This window comes from Halichoerus grypus, chromosome 1 (genome assembly GCF_964656455.1).
Source record: "Halichoerus grypus chromosome 1, mHalGry1.hap1.1, whole genome shotgun sequence".
Classification (NCBI taxonomy): Eukaryota; Metazoa; Chordata; class Mammalia; order Carnivora; family Phocidae; genus Halichoerus; species Halichoerus grypus.
In genome coordinates, this window is record NC_135712.1 from 194,615,214 (window position 1) to 194,635,237 (window position 20,024).

The following is a 20,024-nucleotide window of genomic DNA, read 5'->3' on the forward strand; positions in this document are numbered from 1 at the left end:
TATTTCTTTCTAATCAAAATGAGATCATTCTGTAGATGACAACAGGATGTATTTTCTAATTATTCCTCCAGGAAGCTCAAGTACAAAATTGTTCATCCTTGGAACTACCAAAATAAAGAAGGGGAGTGTTCAAGGGTCTCACTGGATTACACTGGGACCCTTGGGGTGGATGTGGTCAAAAAATAATAAAACACGGGCCTCTCACAAAAGAGGAGAGTTTCAGTTAGAGCAGGAACAGTGGTTCTCAACTGGAGGCCATCTTGTCCCCCAGGAACATCTAGTAGTGTCTGGAGACACTTTGGGTTTTCACAACCGAAAGGAGGTTGTGGGAGGAAGCTGCTCCTGGCATCCAGTGGGTACAGACTAGCTATGCTGCTAAACATCCTACAAAGCACAGGACAGTCCCCACAACAAAGAATTATCCAGACAAATATGTCCCTGTGCAGATGTTGCTAAGGCTTGGGTTAGAGAATTGTTTTCAATACTGAATGCACAGAACACAAATCCTGATGACCATCAAGCCCAATCTCCCTCCAAAAGCTGAGCTTCTGTCCAATACATCTGGACAAGGGGCCCCCGGACCCTTCCAAGGAGCCTCCTGCTGCCTCGCTCTAGGGTAGTGCTGAGCAACAGAAAACATACTCAACTTGAACTCTCTCTGCCTCTCTGTACTGCTGCCCTTAGAACCCGGTTGTGCCAACTGGTCCTACAAACCAAGTCTCATCCTGCCTTGCCATATGCTAAGATAGATGGGGAGGCCATACGGCATAGGGGTAGGACCATGGGCTGCCAGGATGGGAATCAGAACTCCACCACTTCCTCTCCACTTCCTCCCCATGGGCCCTTGGAGAAGATGTCACGGCTATCCCCCGCTTCAGTCTCATCTGAAAAGTGGGGGTTAATAATAGCAATGACCTCTTGGGGTTGTTATGACCATGACAGGGGTTTCTTTATATACAGTGTTTAAAGCAGTGCTTGGCACCATCTGCTGCCTCTGTCATCTGTTTTTTCAGGGTAAATACACTCCCCAAGATCCCTCAGGGAACAATGGATTCTAGACTCCTCTTGCCACCCTGTTTGTCCCTGTTCCTCCTCAAACTTGCAGCCTACATCTTCTGACTATACCTCTTGGGGCTGGTATGACTGCTGTAGGGCCCAGTGCAGCACTGTCTTCTCTGTTCTACCCCGTCAGCACCTTACGGCCCCTGGGACAGGACTAGCTCTGGGGCAGCTGCTGGTCTCACCACATGTTATGGCCCCGTGTGGGCATAGGGCAGGCCCACCAGAAAACAGGTAAGCTATTAGGTCAAGGCTTCTTGGAAGGAACTGCCCTCAGACAGGCTCTTAGGATGAGGACCATGAACGGTGGAAAAAAAGACCAGGAGTGCCTGGATTCCTGGAGTAGAGAACCCAAAGTCACTGATGAGGCTGACAGCAGATGAGCTGACTTTTCACCCCAAGTCAACCACCTACTCAATCATGCTAGCAGCTAACAACAGCTGAGGATGTCCTCTGAGCTAGGCCTCCTGAGGGTCCAGGAGCCAAGACCCTGGGTGTGGACATCCTAATGTGAAGCCTCGGAAGAGCCACCAAATTGTACAGACTCAGGAATACATTTCATAGCAAGCACAGTTGCATATATGTGAACACACTGCCATGAAAACCAGGGTTTTGAAGATGGCCCCCAATAAGAAATTTCATACAGGCAATTCTTTAGTAGAATAAGGACTTCTGAATCAATTTCTTCACAGGAAACAAGCCAACAAAGCAGCATCCGTTAGGAAATCAAGTATCATTAGAAGAAAACCAATGCTTTCAACCAGATCGTGACATTGTCAGGAAAGACTATTGAACGAAGTCAACTACTCATTGTCTTAAACATTTAGGAAATACTATGTGCCAGATACTGTGCTAAATGGTGGGACTACTCTAAAGAGCAGAAGCAATATACTTTCCCTCCCTCACAGAGCTAAGAGTCTACTGGGAAGATATTAATCAGATAAAAACATAGAGCACATGTGTCATTATATACTGCAACAACCAGCACCCAACAAGGGAGACCCAAATGAGACTGAGAGAAAAGGCTTCTCTGAAGAACTACTGTTAGAATGGAGAGCTAAGGAATGAGTTGAGAGGAAAGGAGGAACTAAAGAGGCAAGCAAAGAGAATGGCATGTGCCCACATCCTAAGCTAGGGGGACCATGAACAAAGACAGCACTGGGAATGAATGAGCTCACTCACAGTAACAAAAGGCAGGAGGCAAAGGAGAGGAGAGCAAGAGAGGGATCCCAGGACCAAGCCCAAGCAAACGCCTCTATGTACAACTGGATGAGGAGGAAGACGAGGGAAATGGATGAAGGAAGAGAGGACAGACAGGATAGGATGAGGTCATGGAGATCAGCCAGAAAAGGCCATCCACCCTGATACTCACTGGTACATGGACACAGTTTCCTCATAGCTCATTAGACTTTATGAAAGGCAGTTTCATTTTAAGCATTTGCAATTATTAGAAGGTCCTGGTGTGTGGGAGAGTATGTATGTGGATGAAGAGTGCATGCTCAGCTGGAGTGATGCTCTTGGGGAACAGCCCGGAAAAACTAAACTCAAAATGGAGAATTAGAAGATCTACCAAGTGCTATTTCCATTCTGTACTCGAGGCTCTTCAGCATTTTCTCCATGGAAGTTGAGTAATGTTCTGAGAAGCACATTCTGCTGAAAACGCCACCTTCCCAACATTGGAGAGACATGGTGGTGAATCCTCTCCACAAGCAAAAGTTGTTTTTAAAACAGACTCCTAGAACCATGCCAACCACTTCTATATCTCCATTCCTTAGCTCTCGTATGGAGATTTAACTTTCTGGGGGCCGTTCATCAATTTTACTGCACCTGGGAGATGCTGGGAACTGTTCTTGGCAGAGAAATTATAAGGCTAGAAGCCTTGACTGAAAGATTTTACCGGTGAGAGGAGAATGTGCTGTTCAAGTAGAGAGGTTTGGTATAAAACTGACTAGAACACTAAGGGCTTTCAGGAAATCTGAGCTTGTGCAGTCAGACGCCAATGCTAACCTGTACATGATAGATCAGGAATCAAAACAGTGACAATGTAAGACAAGAACTGCTGAAGTTGTGTGCAGATTTGTTCCAAGGCTTCTGCAGTTCAAGTTTAGGAAAGTATTTTCTTCTCTTCCCTTAAATTACATATTCTGTAATGTACATCAAATCTACAAAAGGAATCTTAAACAATGGTCAGGTGGGAGACATATGTCTGCTTGAGTCAAATGACTCATTTTTTCCAAACATGGTTTGATCCAAGGGATACAGTTCCACGGGAATCAATCTTCTCTTCCCTTCTCCCCAAAACCTGGAATGTACGTGTCTGTGGGTGTCCATCTGTGTACATACGCACGCTGCATTTCACAGGGTAAAGAGGGATACATTTTGGGAACAAAGAAAACTAGAACAAGTAAAGGAAGTTAGGATTATTTCAATTGGTACAGTGACCAAGTTTTGTTTGCAAATCCTTAGCTAGTATATGCAGTACCTTTGCAATTTTAATATAACAGTCTCAGGGGATGCCTGAAACCAAACCACAGATAGTATCAGACTCTATATATACTATATACCATCTTTTTTTCCCTATACATACATACCTATGATAAACTTTAATGTATAAGTTAGGCATAGTAAAAAAATAACAAAATAATAACAGAATAATCATAACATACTATAACAAAAGTTATGTGAGTGTGGTCTCTCTCAAAATATCGTCTTGTGCTGCACTCGCCCTTCTTGTGATGATGTGAGATAAAATGCCTACATGATGAGATGCAGTGAGGGGAATGACGTAGGCATCGTGACATAGCGTTAGGCTACTACTGACCTTCTGACAAAATGTCAGAAGGAGGAGTAACTCCTCCCGAACTGTGGTTGACCAGGGGTAATTGAAACCACAGAAAGTGAAGCTGTGTATGGGGGCGGGGGAGGGGCCACTATAATATGTAGTAATTTCCTATAAAAATTATTATATCTGTATAATGTCTGCATCAATTATTAGATCTGTAATTATAATCTGTATATTTTTAAAATATGTCTTCTTTTCCCTTTTCCTATCTCTGAACATAAATAATTACAACTTACTTTAAAGAGACCAATTAACCTATTGGACCATCAAAAATAAGAACTGGTAACAATAATGAGATTGGTAACACTGGTACCCAGTAAGCAGCATAGTCAAAAGCCAAATATGCAATCAGAGGTGCATTTCTTCCATTAACAGAACGAAGGGGAAAGAGGCATGAATAAAGAATAATGGTAGGGGATTGGAATGAAGTCAGGGGCTGGTGCACACAGTCACTTTTGTCTTCTAACAACCTCCAAACAACCTCCACCCCCTCTCTGTCTGCAGCACAGCCTATATCCTGAAGGCAAAGAAGCTATAGATCATCAGAAAATCAATAATCCTTTGTGACTTAATGAGTCAAGCAATCCAACCCAACATTCTGTGGAAGGGTCAGAGACAGGAAGGCACGCAAGGGCCGTTTCAGAGAATGGGCCACGTGGCACAGATTGCCAGTGGCATCTCCTATATTAAGTCCATCACCTGGCGACAGGGCATCACATCCTATAAAACCTCCATCAGGTAAACTGCCATGTTCTACTGTCAACAGGCAAGATGGGTCTCAGGACGCTCCTCTGAAACCCACAGAAATGCTTTCATGGAATTCAGGTGAAGTGCAGGGAGAAAGCAACAAAAATCTAATACAAAGCCCTTAGTAAAAGAACTTCCTCTGTTAAAAATATGATTTAAGTTTCTGGTTCCAAATTATTCTCAGTAAGTTTTAAACTAACTCCTTTGATTAGAGGGGAAATCCTCTGAATTACTAAAAGAGAAAAAAAAATGTATCCGGAGCATACAGAGACAAATGCTGAGAGAGAGAGAGAGAGAGAGTCCAGCATCCTTTTTATAGGATCTACACCACTCCATGCTCATCAGCCATAAGATTTTCACTGTGGGGAAATCTTCCCTGGGTAAAAACCAGCAACAAAACACTTACAGGTTTCAATTACCAAATATTTATCTTCCAAATAAATCTTGTATCTTCTAACCCTTACAAAAAATCAATTCGTTAATTCACTTCTATTTCATTGTATAATGTCTCCTTTGTTAATCCTCTTTCCCTGGGGGACTCTTTTCAAATCTTGTCACTTATCCTTTACTGAAAAAGTTCTCTTTTCTGAATTCAAGGTGAATTGTACTTAATAAACGAGCCCTTTTCTTGCATTCATTCTGCGTTCTGTGGACTCTCGAGTTAATTGAATGCTTTTTGATCTGTTCCATGGTCTTGTTATCACCATGCTTCCTTTAACCCATTCATCTTTTATTAAAAATGGTGGTGGGCTACATTAGGTTAACCACAAAAAGGAAAGCAAAAGGGAAAACTGGAACATCAACCAAAAACAGGAAGTGAAAATGAGCTCTGATAACATGATGTACACATTAGTTGAAGAAGCACTCATCGTAAGGTACTTACTTGGGCAAATACTCTCCTTGCAAATGGAATGAATGGAGGGTAGCTCTCCACAGCCCTAGACCAGGAGAACCAGTGCATGACCCTGTGCCCCCCTCCCCACCTTTATTATGTTTCAGATAGGCTGTAAAGCACTGACTTAAATATAGGAACCACATATCTGAAGGTCAAGAAACATAAATTTCATGATTCTCATTACAAACCAAGTTTTCCCAACAAACCAATGAAGTATCCAAAGCTACATGCCACAAATGAAGACTCAAAGACTTGCAAAGGCTACTAATTGGCCCAAGTTTCTTCCCACAAGTGGCAGAGTCTGGATCCAGAGGAGATGGAGGACTCCAAAGTCTACCCATACTCTTCCCTTCTTAGTCCCAGAGAATCAAAGCACTTCTGCATTGTTCAAAAATTATCTCCCATGACCCAGACATATGCCCTGTGTGAGTGCTGAAAAGGATCCAGGGAATGATAAATACCAAACTGAGAAAAGTATTGCCAGGTCCCACGATCTTGCCATCACTGGCTTTGTACACCCAATTTTTTTTCTTTTAGAGGCCCCTCCCTCCTCTATTTGCCCTCATCCCACCCTCTCCCACCCAACTCCTATTCCTCAGTCAACACCCTGATCAGGGGTCGCTACCTGTAGCAAGTCCCCTCATCCCCCAGGACCAGACTTTAGTCTCCCTCACCGGTATTTATATTTTGACTCACTGGTCCATCTTCCCAATGAGAGCAAGATATCACAGCATTTGACACATTTTTATATGCACATGAATCTCCCACAGGGTTTGGTTAAAATGGGGGTTCTGATTCAGATAGAAGGTGGGGCTGGAGATGTTGCATTTCTAACCAGTCCCCCAGGCAATGCCGATGCTATCGGTCCATGGACCCCAATCTGAGTTCTAAAGGAAAGAGACTGTGGATTTCAACTCCCTATTCCCCATGTGTGGAACTGCGGGAAAGGAGAGGGGAGGCTCGTTGAGGGAATAAAGAGGAATTCCTGCCTACACAGATCAGGAACACTGTTTAGTGGTGCTGCCATTTGTCCAGCTTAAAGAAAAAAAAAATTCTACATTAATATGCAAAGTACCCTGATTTGAGAAGATAGAACTTATGAATCAAGGTCCCAGTCTAACTTCAAAGTTATCTCCTACCATATATAACGGACTCAAAATATGACAGCATCTTCGGCATCTCAGGGAGCTCAGAAGTTAAAAACAACAGGTGAGAAAACACAACACTCTGGGGGAAAATAAATGAGGTTGTCAATGTTCTCTGTAATTTGCAGCTCCAACATGCCGACTCCCTTCCCCTCACTGCCGATAGGGTGATGAAATAGCAATCTGCATCTGTCCTAAAGCCTCCACTACGACTCTTGCAGGGGCTAATAATAATAGCAATAATAAGTAAGCAGCTGCAGCAGCCCTGAGCTTAACTGCCCCATGTGCCTTCTAAGTGCTTCCCGTAAGAAGTCAGCAGTTTAATCCCAGAACAACCCTGTGAAGTGGCTATCATCACCCCATTCTACCTGGGGCTACCAGGAACTCCATAACTTCCTCCAAGTCACAGAGCTGGTTCACAGTAGGGCAGGATTTGAACCCAGGCTGTCCCAACTCCTAAAGCGATCATTTTTGAGATACACTCTCAAGGTCGTTTCAAGGCAGAGCGAAGGAAAAAAAGGTGACCCTCAACACAAATTCTGGGACTTGGATCACAAACTCTAGATAGGAAGTAGGGGAGGTATTCCCTGGCGTGTGCACAAAGGTCCCCCAACCTCAAAAAATGCTGAATCGAGCCCAGACGCAAGCCCAGCTCTGCCCAAGTCAGTGTGACCACTGGGGTGACTGCTAGGATGTCCGCTGAGCTCCCGGTTTACTCATCTGTCCCTTACTGTGCATGAAATGCACTCCTGTCTTTTTCCCCCACAATGCAATTTGTCTCTCTCTCACTTGGCTTTTTAGTTAAAAACAAGAGAGATGAAGCTTGAAACCTAATTAAGGAAATGGCCCATGTACAAAGAAAACAGCCAGGGATCATTATTCAAACGGCAGCCTCTCTTTTTATTTTTGAGGGAAAGCTAATGACTGCTCTGAAGCCCAGTGGCCTCGACATCATATCATGTACACATCCTGTTATTAGAGAATAATGCCAGCAATTGGAAAACACGGTGAATAAAAGCATGCACAGATCCCTGTTCTCCCTTAAATGCTGTTTTGATGATTTAAAATAAAGACAAATGTTATCCTGGGAAATGCAGAACGCCCTGTGGCCAAACCCATCCATCTTATGTTAGTAAGACTCCCCTCTCCAACAGACCTGAGTCTGTGCAACGGGGGCTGAGGGCAAGAAAAGAGAAAGCAACAAGACGGACTATACCTTCCTGAGAAACTACCGAGAAAGAAGGGGAGGGAAAGGAAGGAAGCCAAAGCAATCTTCTGGAAAAGGTTTGGTTGACCTTCCCCCTGGATTTTGCTGAGATGTGTTCACTTTAAACCATTCCAGCCAAGCCAAGTCCAATTCACACCCCTGTCTCTGCCTCAGTGCCTCAGGCACATCCCCAGGGTCCTCCCGGCCGTGCGTGTCCAGTCCTGCCTCCTTTGGGCCCCTGGAATTCGCACCTGAGAATACACGCCCCTCTGAGGCTGCAGAGAGGCAGTCCGGGAGACGTCCTCCCCCTGAACCCCACCAACCTCTCCTTCATCTATCATCACACCATCTTGCACTGGTGCACCAGCCACACTCCACTCCTTCCTCTTCTTCCAAAGCCTAGGAATTCCTTGAACCTGGGGGCAGCAGCCCTACAGAGCCCACTACAACTGGAAAGTTCATGCACCAAACCCTCCATCACCTAGCTGTCTCCTACAAGTCAGGTCTACCCTGGGGCACCACTCCCTCCACACAAGGCTCCTTACACCCTGCTAGATGAAGCCTGCCCCATGACCATGCGCCCTTGGGGACCCTGACTCTTCCAACTCATCACAGTCCTCACCACCCTTGTAGGGTTTGGGGCTATTATGAATAATAAATAATAATAAAGCTGCTATGACCACTCAGGTACAGGTATTTATGTGAACATAAGTTTTTGTTTCTCTTGAGTAAATGCCTAGGAGTAGAATGGCTAGGTCGGAAGGCAGGCGTATGCCCGACTTATAAGAAACTGCCACACTGTCTTCCAAAGTGATCACACCATTTCACAGTCCCACCAGCAATGTTTGTCAGTCCCATTTGCTCTGCATCCTCTCCAACATTTGTGTTATCAGCATTGGCTATTGTTTTTTAAGATTTTATTTATTTATTTGAGAGAGAGAGAATGAGCAGTGGGGAGGGGGAGAGGGAGGGAGAGAGAGAGAGAGAGAGAGAGAGAAAGAGAGAGAAGCAGACTCCCCACATAGCAGGAAGCCCAATGCGGGGCTTGATCCCAGGACCCTGAGTTCATGACCTGAGCCAAAGGCAGACGCTTAACCGACTGAGCCACCCAGGTGCCCCAGGGTTTGCTGTTTTGGCTTTGGGGGTGAAGGGAGAGAATATCAGTCCTTCTCATAGGTATGGAGTAATAGCTCTCTGTGTTACTAACTTGCATTTCTCCAATGACTAATGATGTTAAGCACCTTTTCATATGCTTATTTGCCATCTATATAGCTCCTCTGATGAAATGTCTGTTCAAATCACGCCTAATTTTACTGGGGTTTTTTTTTTCTCATTCTTGAGTTTTGAGAGTTCTTTATATATTCTAGATACAAGTTTTCTGTCATACACATGAATTGCAAATATTTTCTCCCAATCTGTGGTTTGTCTTTTCACTTTCTTAATGGTGACTTTCACAGAGAAAAAGTTTTGAATTTTGATGAATTCCAATTTCTTTTTTTTTTATGGATGTTTCAGTGTCATGTGTAACACCTTTGTGCTTAATCCACAGTTACAAAGTTTTCCTCCTCTGTTTTCTTCTGAAAGTTTTATAGTTTTACACTTTACACTTAGATCTATGATCCATTTTTATTTAATTTTTGTAAAATATGTGAAGGTTGAGGTTCATTTATTTTATAAATGGATATCTGATCATTCCAAGCCTCATTTGTTACAAACTAATACATTGAGTGCATTACAAAATTTAATATTAGCACATTAATAATAACAGGAATTCACTTTTTGTTAGAAAATAGAATAACAACACAAATTCTTGTAATCACTAATAAATTAACCATAAAGTGAGAGAATTTGGGACAAAAATTTGTCTTGGAAAACTCAAGATTCCTCTCATACCTTAAGAGGTGATTTTATAGGTTATTCTTTGTGTGTGTGTGTGTAGTAGTAGTAGTAGTAGAATAAACTTAACATAAAATTTATCACTTCAGCCACTTTTCTTTTTTAGAGAGGGAGAGGTGTGTGTGGGGCAGGGAGTGGGCAGAGGGAGAGAGAGCATCTCAAGCAGGCTCCACGCCCAGTGTGGAGTCCGACTCAGGGCCTGATCTCACAGCCCTGAGATCATGACCTGAGCCAAAATCAAGAGTCGGCTGCCCAACCGACTGAACCACCCAGCAGCCCCTCATTTCAACCATTTTTAAGTGTACCATTCAGTGGCAGTAAGTACATTCATAATGTTGTGCGATCATCATCCAGAACTATCCATCTCCAGAACTTTTTTATCATCCCAAACTGAAACTCTGTACCCATCAAACAATAAAGCCCCACTCCCACCTCCCCCATTCCCCAAGAAACTCTACTCCACTTTCAATCTCTATGAATTGGCTTTTACCAGGTACTTCATATAAGTGAAATCATGCAGTATTTGTCCTTCTATATCTGGCTTATTTGACTCAGCAGACTGTTTTCAAGCTTCACCCACATTGTAGCAGGTGTCAAAACTTCATTCCTTTTTAAGGTTAAATAATATTCCATTGTATGTATTTGCCACATTTTATCCATTCATCTGTTGATGAACATTTGGTTGTTTTCACCTTTTGGCAATTGTGAGTAATCCTTTTATGAACATTGGTGTACAAATATCTATTTGAGTCCCTTCTTTCAATTCTTTTGGGTATTTACCTAGGAGTGGAATCAATGGGTCATATGGTAACTCCATGCTTAACTTTTTGAGGAAACACCACACTGTTTCCCACAGCAGCCGCACCATTTTACATTCCCACCAGCAATGTATGAGTGTTCTGATATCTTTATTTCCTAATCAACACTTATTATCTGACATTTTGGTTATAGTCATCCTCGTGGGTGTGAAGTTGTATCTCCCTGTGCTTTTGATTTATGTTTTCCTGATGACTAAAGATTTTGAGCATCATTTCATGTAACATTTTCGTGTATTTATTTGCCATTTTGCATATCTTCTTTGGAGAAACTTCTATTCAGATCCTTTATCCATTTTTAATGGGTTATTTGTCTTTATATTATTGAGTTATAAGAGTTCTTTATATATTCTAGATATAAGTCCTTTATAAGATACATGACTTGCAAATATATACTCTCATTCTATGGGCTGCCTTTTCACTTTCTTCATGATGTTCTTTGAAGTACCAAAGTTTTTAATTACAATGAAGTTCAATTTATCTATTTTTTATTTTGTTGTCCATACTTTTGGTATCATATCTAAGAACCCATTGACGAATCTGAGGTTATGAATATTTAGCCCTATGTTTTCTTCTAAGAGTGTTATAGTTTTAGCTCTTACATTTAGGTCTTTGATCCATTTTGAATCAGGTTTTACATTTAGCGTGAGGCAAGGTTCTAACTCCATTCTTCTGAATGTGGGTATCCAATTGTCCCAGCACTGTTTGTTGAAAAGACTATTTTTTCTCCATTGAAAGATCATGGCAGCCTTGTTGAAAGTCAATTGCTCAAATATATGAGGATTGTTTCTCTGGCCCCTGTATTTTTTTAATAATTTTTGGTCAATAATCACTCTCCTTTATTAATTATCTGCATGTTCATCTCCCTTCCTGGGTTGTGTTATATTCCATAATTTCTAGTCCAGCATCCTGCACATAACATGAATTCACTCAATAGTTGAGTAAATGAATGAATGAATGAATGAATGCTCTTTTCCTAGACATTATGATGAATCTGTCCAACGAACTGCTTGGAGTTGACCACTTCCACCAAGTAGGGTACACGGTGTATAAAAGCTACAGAAAGCCAACTGCTCCAGTCTGATTCTGTTGTGTGCGGGTGTACAACACAGTGATTTGACAAGTCTATACATTAAAAAAAGACTACAGATTCAGATCATTTAGTGACATAAAACATCACTGGCAAAAATGACATGGGGTTTTGATGAACTGTGGTTTGAGCTTTCAGGAATAAGAATAGAAGCCAAAGGAAAAAAGATGTATTTCAAGCAAAAGGCACCTTAACGGTTATATTTAAGGGACAAAATTTGGGCAGTGTTTACATATGGGCATGTCACTTTCACTGTTTGAGGTAGAAGATATTAATCATACCTATAACTGCTTTTTAAATTTGTGTCCTGATGGTGGGGGCAATTAATTTTTTGTCCTTATTAAGTAACCAATACATGTTCATGGCAGGTAAAGTAGTAAATTAACATAAGCAAAAATATAAACAAGAATCATTCATAACCCACATGCTAGTTATAAACAACAATTTGTATTTTGGTACGCAGCCTGCCAGAACATTTTCTATCCTCATTTGTATGTAGTTAGGTATTTTATTCACATACTCCTTTATGACTTACCTTTTCCAGATATCAAGAACATTATTAATGTCAACCATATTCCACACCATTATTGTTCTTGCTGCATAGCATTCCAGGATATTGAAAGGCCATTATTTATTTAACCAATCCCTTATCTGGAAACATCTTTTACTCTGGTAAACAATACTGCAATGAACATCCTCTTCTGATTCTGATTTTGGAAAAATTAGTGAGGTGGGCAATTTGATGACTGTTTTCATTAAGACGCTCTAGTGTTGAAGGAGCTTTCTTCCAACCAAATTTATTTTTTATGTTTTACGTTCACACTGAAGTTGTTCATCAAGACAGGGTCGTTTACTGCTCAGAGTACGTTAGATATCATCCTTACAACTAAAAGACATTTTAATAAAAATGTATTCCTTAAATAGACTTATTTTGAAAAAATTCTAGATTTACAGAAAAGTTGTATAGGGAGTACCCACATACCCTTCACCCAACTTCCTTTAATGTAACATTATATCAGTCTGTGTCACATTTGTCAAAACTAAAAAATTAACAGTGGTATAAAACTTAATAAAGCTTTTAATGATTTAAAAGGAAAAAAAAAGAAGAGAAGTTTTCATATAGCAGATATCTATGTACGTTCATACCTCAGAGCAGTAGTGAAGAAATCAGTAGTGTCTCCCTCTGGAGATCTAGCTACACACACAAACCCCTCTGGTGTTGGAAGATCAAGAACAACGCTGTCGGGCGCCTGGGTGGCTCAGGCGTTAAGCGTCTGCCTTCGGCTCAGGTCATGATCCCAGGGTCCTGGGATCGAGTCCCACATCGGGCTCCCTGCTCAGCGGGGAGCCTGCTTCTCCCTCTCCCACTCCCCCTGCTTGTGTTCCTGCTCTCGCTGTCTCTCTCTCTGTCAAATAAATAAATAAAATCTTTAAAAAAAAAAAAGCTTTCTTTAAAAAAAAAAAAAAGAACAACGCTGTCATTATCAGCTTCCACAATGTACAAAGGAAGTATGATTCACCAGTGATTTATCCCAGCTCATGGAACTATGCACATACACAGCACTTGCTTTCTGATAACATTGATTAAATCCTATCTTCAAAACATCACTCTGGACAGTGAAAGCCAGGTGCGTACAGTAAGCCGCTAAAGCAATTTCTTTCCCTTGCCATGAACACTTCCTAAAAACACTTCACCTGCTCTTACAGTTAATAAGTATCTAAACTCAAGACACCCAGGAAGAATCTTATTCTCATGTTCAGTATTTTAGATACAATTACTTATTTTTTTATTAACATATAATACAATTACTTAGAAACCCAACCTTCACATTATATTCTGGGACCATAAACACCACCTTGCATTGTGGGTTAAAGTCTACCTCTAAACTCATCAGAGGAAGAATTCCAACCCTGGACATGGGAAGGATTTACTCCAGAGCAGTCGACAGCTGGTATTCCTGCCCTGATGAACACCCAGAACCTGGGACAGCTGGATTGGCACCTTTTCCACTACCTGACTCCGCCTTTCCTATTAATTCTCATTGGACAAGATTTCTTCTCACTGAATTCTGCAATTTGCATCCTATAATTATAATCACGTTTCTAAGTCCTGCTTGCTCACAGCGTAAATCAATCCCTTTCTTTTTTTAAGGTAAAAATTACTTGAGTGTCACGTAAAGCCACATCCTTCAGCACACAACTGCTTCACTGCAAGGTAAATTTGCCTTCAGAAATAAAGACCTATTTTTCGCATCCATGGCTCCCTATTTGATAACAGACTTTAATCTACAAGCACAAACAATGCTAAGCACCATGATATGGTTTGTGATTCAGCTAATAATGACTGCATTCAATTGCAAAGAAGCCAAAACTGAAAGTCTGTGCTCATCTTAGTGGGCTGATTCCCAGGGAAAGAGATAGCTCTTATTCTCTCACCTTGCAACCTTACGGTTTCTGATATGTTTACATATGTATTTGTTTAGTGCATTTTCATTCATTACACTGTAGCTCATGAAGGTATAAATGACCACTGACTGCATCCTCAGAGTCCAGCACACAGATTGGTGACTTAAGAATTGGAAGGATAGTATGTCCCTCAGCACAGTCACTTCTTTTCCGAGATCCCATTAGAGGTCTAGAAATGCACATGATATTGGCATAAAGACCCCTAAGCTCCCATTCCTCAGCTCCACAAGCGCATATGACCGTGAGGGTGCGCATGCCCCAGAACCATGCACGCAGCACCCCTTTGTCTCTACACTGACACATCTGTCCTTCATACAGCATGGTCTATTACTTAATTGATGACTACGATCCACAAGGGCTATTAGCATGTCGACCTAGTCTTATAAGGCAGCATAAAGAGCTTATATTTACTCAGGTCCAATGTCTAATTCTCCATATCTTTGTTTGTTTGTTAAAAACTTCATAAATGTTTGTTGAAAAAAATTACAGATAATCAAAATAGGAAATCTGATGATAATTCCACCAACCGTCCCCCCACCCACCACCAAAAAAATAAAAACTAATATTTTGGTGGGTCCTTCAATTTTTTCTGTGTTGAACATATGTTTTAAGACTGGAATTGTACTATATATGCCACTTTATGATGTATTTTTATGTATTATGTGATGAAAAGCTTTCTATGTCAAAAAATACATGTGTTGTTACCATTGCTTTTGTCAGTCATACTTCGATTTGCTGAGACCACATATGGAATAAGCCCTTTCTCTTTAATATTATAAATGCTGAGAGAGAGACACTGAGAGCAATGAATGGTTTTCTTTTTTTCTTTTTTTAAGATTTATTTATTTATTCGAGGGAGGAGGGGCAGAGGGAAAGGGAGAGAGAGTCTTAATCCGACACCGCGCTGAGCATGGAGCATGACGCAGGACTCACTCTCACAACCCTGAGATCATGACCTGAGCCGAAACCAAGAGTTGGACGCTTAACCAACTGTACCACCCAGGCGCCCCATGGATGGTTTTCTTTAACACGTGGAAGTAGGCCTCCACCCTGTGCAATTTGGTGAGCAATGCTGGGTCCAGACAACATGGTAGAAGCCCCCTGTCAAATGGTCACATAGACCTACTGGGACGGCACATCCTTCAGAGGCAAATATCTATTCCTAACTGCCAGTAAATTCTATTGATTCAGACCTGCCTCACCTCCTGATATGCTGCACTAACACAGGGCTTAAGCTCCTCATTTAAGGCTTTAATTCTATACAACAAATTCATCTATTCCCAGTAAGAATCTGCAGAGAAGAGAAGACACCAATAACACATAACCACACCAACTGGACGCTCCGTGGGTTCTCTGAGGTGTGTGAGGCTCCACGCACACATCTGCATGCTCAGTAGTTTAAGGAGTGAAGAATCACCTCATTACAGAGCTGCCATGTGTGAGTGAGCTCTGGGGTCTAGGGTCTGGGGTCCGGGGTCCACCTCCCCTACTCAGAGCCTGGCCATTCCCTCCCCCATGGTCCATCATGACACAGGGAGGAACAGGAGTAGATTTACCAGAACTCCCGATCAGCCTCCTTATCAGCCAACTGGTCTCTCTAACACAGTTAAGTAGCCATGTGCTTTTTGGCTACTTGGATGCACAATGGAGGAGATTAAGAGTCACAAAATATATGAAGAATCTACACAAAAATAGTGATGCCTTCTTATTTCAGAAATCATAAAACATTCCCACTAGCTCAAAGCCAGGGACAGGGGGCACTGACCTTGACGCTGTTTTATTCTACATTGCTCTTCTCATACCTGATTGAGATTGGTAAATTATCGGCACGTGCTGTCCCAATTCCCACCATCCCCTGGGTGCTCCTTCCTCCTCTCAACTCCAAGATCTTCAGGAGCCACAGCCTCCTCCAGCACCCATTCACACAAGTCTGAGTGTGTTGGCCACCAGGGTGGAGGCCAGAGATGGAGGAATGGACAAGACAGCCATGGTCCGTGCCCTCTGGGAGTTCACAGCCTCATAAAGGAGGAAAGCAAGACAGCAGTGTGCTCAACACCATGATAAGGGAAGCTCGGGATGTGCAGACAATTTCCGGGAGTGGCACCCATTCCAGACTCGAGAGTCACGAAGGGCTGTCCAGAGGAAGGATGCCTACACTGACACCCAAAGGATGAGCAGTGCTTGGGTAAGAAAGAGGATGGAATGAGGGGATCATGCAGAGGGCTCAGCAATGCAAAGGCAAACCAAACAGGTAAGAGACTGAGGGGCACACGAGAGAAAGCAGGCTGGGAGGGGTGTTCTCGCTGAGCTTGGGGGACACTGTCAGTGAGAGGCTTTGAGGCAAGCAAGGCCCAGACCAGGACTTCAATCAGGTCTCGCCTTCCATGTCACCTCCTCTCAGAGGCCTGCCCTGACTACCTCCCTCTTTGCTCTCTTAGTACAGTTGCTTATGGGCTTCAAAGCACCTCATGCTTCGTATTTACCCATTTACTTATGTCCCCTCCACTAGCTCAGAACTTTCACAAACAAGAGTCATCTGTGTGTTTCTCCCCACTGCACACCAGCATGACGCCTGAGTTCCAAGAGGCAGAGGTGTGCAACGGATATGTATTAAATGAACAAACAAGTCATCTTTGCTAGTTTCACATATTCCTACTTTTTATATTAAAGAAATCACTGTTGAAATGCTCTACAGGTAGAGCTAACCTCGGATTGCCTCTACTACTGAAAGCTCGGTATAAAATGTAATTTCGGGAACCTCTGTTTCAGGCTGCACCAAAACAGAACACTAAACAAATGGGCTTGGGGTCATACCCTAATCACGTCTCCTACTCCATCGAGTAGTTGAGACAGCTACATAAAACAGAAGTCCCCGAGCCGGGGTCCTCAGTCCTCAGTTTGAAAGCAGAGATAGTTCCCTGCACAAGACTCTATAGATCAAAAGAGTTTCAATTATTAGGACTAAGCCAGAGTCCTGCTCACGCCTGTGGGTGTAGTGTTGCTTACGCTACATAGAGCTCTCCAGTAGCAAAGACAGCAAGATGGAGAAGAAAAGTTCTAGAAAAGCAAATCTCCTCTTGCCACATGCAGGACAAGGCCTTTCTATGAAAGCCCCACTTGCAAGGTGCAAGCTAAGTGTAGTCTCAACATAGTCAAGGTCATCTATGGGCAGGGCACATCACCAGAGAGATAGAGAGCAACAGAGCTTGTCAGGATTCCAATATTTAATAAATCCACTGTCCCCGGGGAAATTACTTAGCTCTACTTGGTGATGCATAATCGCAGGGCTATCCTGTTTGGTCCACCCTCGGGCACACACAGAGAAAGTCAGGACTACCTGCCTACAGCCAGGGCTGAGAGGTGCCACTGAAATCACTTGGGATGTTTCAATTCCTAAGTCAGAATACACACCTCACCCTTGCCTTGGACTTGTGCATTCCACTCATGTAGCTGGAAATTAAATGAGTCATCAAAGTGACACAGCCAATCTCTTCATCGCCAGAGCCTCCCAGGGGAGGGGCAAAGCTTTGGGGAAGGAGGAAACAAGTCCATTTATAGCAGTGAATTAGTTATCTTCACAGAATCCATGTACATTAAAGAATGCTAATTTGATTCTGTCGGCTCTGTGGCTGAGCTGTCAATACCAGCATGTTTTAAAGAGGTAAGAAAAGTGCAGAAGTTTTTGTAAATGGCAGTGGCACAGTCCTGCAAGGTGGCTTTGTGCTGGGACATAATCAGAAGGGCAGGGCAAGTGCAGGAAAGTTTCCCAGGGGGTCTCTGTCTTCAAGCCCCACCTCCAAGCCATGGAGCAGCACCCAAGCAATATAGCATCTGGGAAAGAACCGTGCCCCAAATTTGAAAACTGGAGTTGTACAGAAACAGGCAGCAGGCCAGATTTGGCTCTCGGGACATGGTACGTCAACCCTGGTCTCCATAAATAATCACAGTACAGGGTCGTGAGTGAGCAAATCCAATCCAAGCATGCCCCCTCACGGTCTAGCTCTAGCCTCGAGATGAGCTTGCAGACACAATAGTCGGGCAGCCAGAAAACACACAATTTGAATCTTTACCTCAATCTGACAGAAATACCTGGGCAATGCCTTCCACATCGCCTTCCACCCCCTCACGCCCTCTCACACACAAGCCCTGCGGCTCTGTTCCAGTCCACTCTGGCTCTGTTCTCTGCTTTCCAGGCTGCAGAACACCAAACTCCCTGCTCCACAATCAGGAAGGACTCCCTTATTCACTGTGTCCCATTTCATTTTCTTATCAAACTGCTCTTCCTCTTCTCTTGCATCAGCCTCATGTTTCTATTGGGAAACCCACTGGCCATTCCACTCTGCAGCAAGAGGTCAAGCAAGGACCCCTTAATCTGGGAGTGGTAGGCAGGGTGCACGTGGGAAGAAAAGAGGGTGAGGGGTACACAGAGGCAGCTGACCCATTCCTTTGGGTGGGAGTTCTTAATCGGGTTCAGGATGTTCAAAAAAGAATCTTATCTTGATTTTTAATTATGTCTCACTGAAATTTACCATTCCCTTGAATTTTGAATATAAAAAAATAAAAGTCATATTAGAAGAACCTGAGACTTCGTCACCAATAGAAATCAGATACTTTCCTACCACATTTCAGTTGTCGCTGGTATATCAAAACTGCATTTACTATCATCACTATGTTGAAATTAAACCTGCTACTGGATCTTGCTATTTAAGATGTTCATAAATAAGCACATAAATTACTATATCATATATCCAGGAGATTATATTTTAATAACTATATTTCATTATAATTGGACTCTCTTATAATTCTATTCATTTTATTTTATGAACTTGAAATGTATTTTTCTAAGAAAGAGTAAGTGTCAGACTGTCCAAGTGATCAATGGCATGAAAGAAGTTAGAACGGCCTACCTGGGAGAGGGGTACATGAGCTGAGACCTGAAAGCCTGAGCATTTCCCAGCAAGGCAGAGGTAGGATGGGGCAGAGGCCACTAAGAAAAAGGCATATGTTCTGAGTCCAAACGGTCAGGATTCCGAGTGCCTGCCTCACCTGCAAGATGCATTATCTGACTAATCTGGGGAGGGAAGAGATTTGAACATGATCAGGCAGGGCTCTGCCCAAGATGCCACAGAGTCCAATGTGGGAGAGACAGCGGCTCATAAATAAGTCTGTCTGCAGCGGGCAGCTTCCAGGGTGGCCACCCAATCCTGCTTCCTGGTATTGGTGCCTTTGTAGAGTCCCTTTCCTAGGAATGCGGCTAGACCTGGTGACTTCTTTCTAATGAACAAGGTATGACAAAAGTAATGTGATGCCACTTCCAGAATTAGATTATAAAAAGACTCTGGATCCTCTCTTGCTTGCCTCTCTTGCTCTCTCACGTGCTCTATCTGATGAAAGCCAGCCACCATGTTGTGAGCTGCTCTACAGAGAGGCTTACAGGGCAAACACATGAGGGAAGCCTCCAACCAACATCTGGCAAGGAACTGAGGCCTTCAGTCCAACAATCATGCAAGTGAGCTTGGAAGCAGACTCTCCCCCAGTCAAGCCTTCAGAGCAGACTACAGCCAACTGATAATTTGATCGTAACCTGTAAGAGATCCAGAGGACTCAGGCTCTGCTCTGACTCCTGACTCACAGAGACTGTGGGATAACAATTTTTCTTGTTGTTTTAAGCTACTATATTTTAGGGTCATCTGCTATACAATGCTACAGCAATGCTTGCTTGATATCTACGTGTCATCCCCATGCACACAGTGATGAGCGGGGACACCAACTTTCTAGTGATGCTGAGGAAGATGCCATCCGTCTTAGCTGGGAGTGACTGTACACAAAGGAATCTGAAAAGACCTGCACCTGAGGTGGACT

At 42.9% G+C, this 20,024-nt stretch overlaps 1 protein-coding gene across 6 annotated transcripts in view; it reads right to left on the bottom strand.

Moving 5' to 3' along the window:
- CACNA2D3 (calcium voltage-gated channel auxiliary subunit alpha2delta 3) overlaps positions 1 to 20,024 on the bottom strand; it is an 852,366-nt gene that overhangs the window by 697,126 nt on the left and 135,216 nt on the right. Inside the window, exon 1 of one of the 6 annotated variants that reach the window (XR_013449539.1) lies at positions 12,843 to 13,054. The exons of the other annotated variants lie outside the window; for them this stretch is intronic. The gene's annotated coding sequence lies outside the window, so the exon portion shown is untranslated. Of the gene's footprint in view, positions 1 to 12,842; positions 13,055 to 20,024 lie in introns of those variants that run through there. 6 annotated transcript variants of the gene reach the window in all.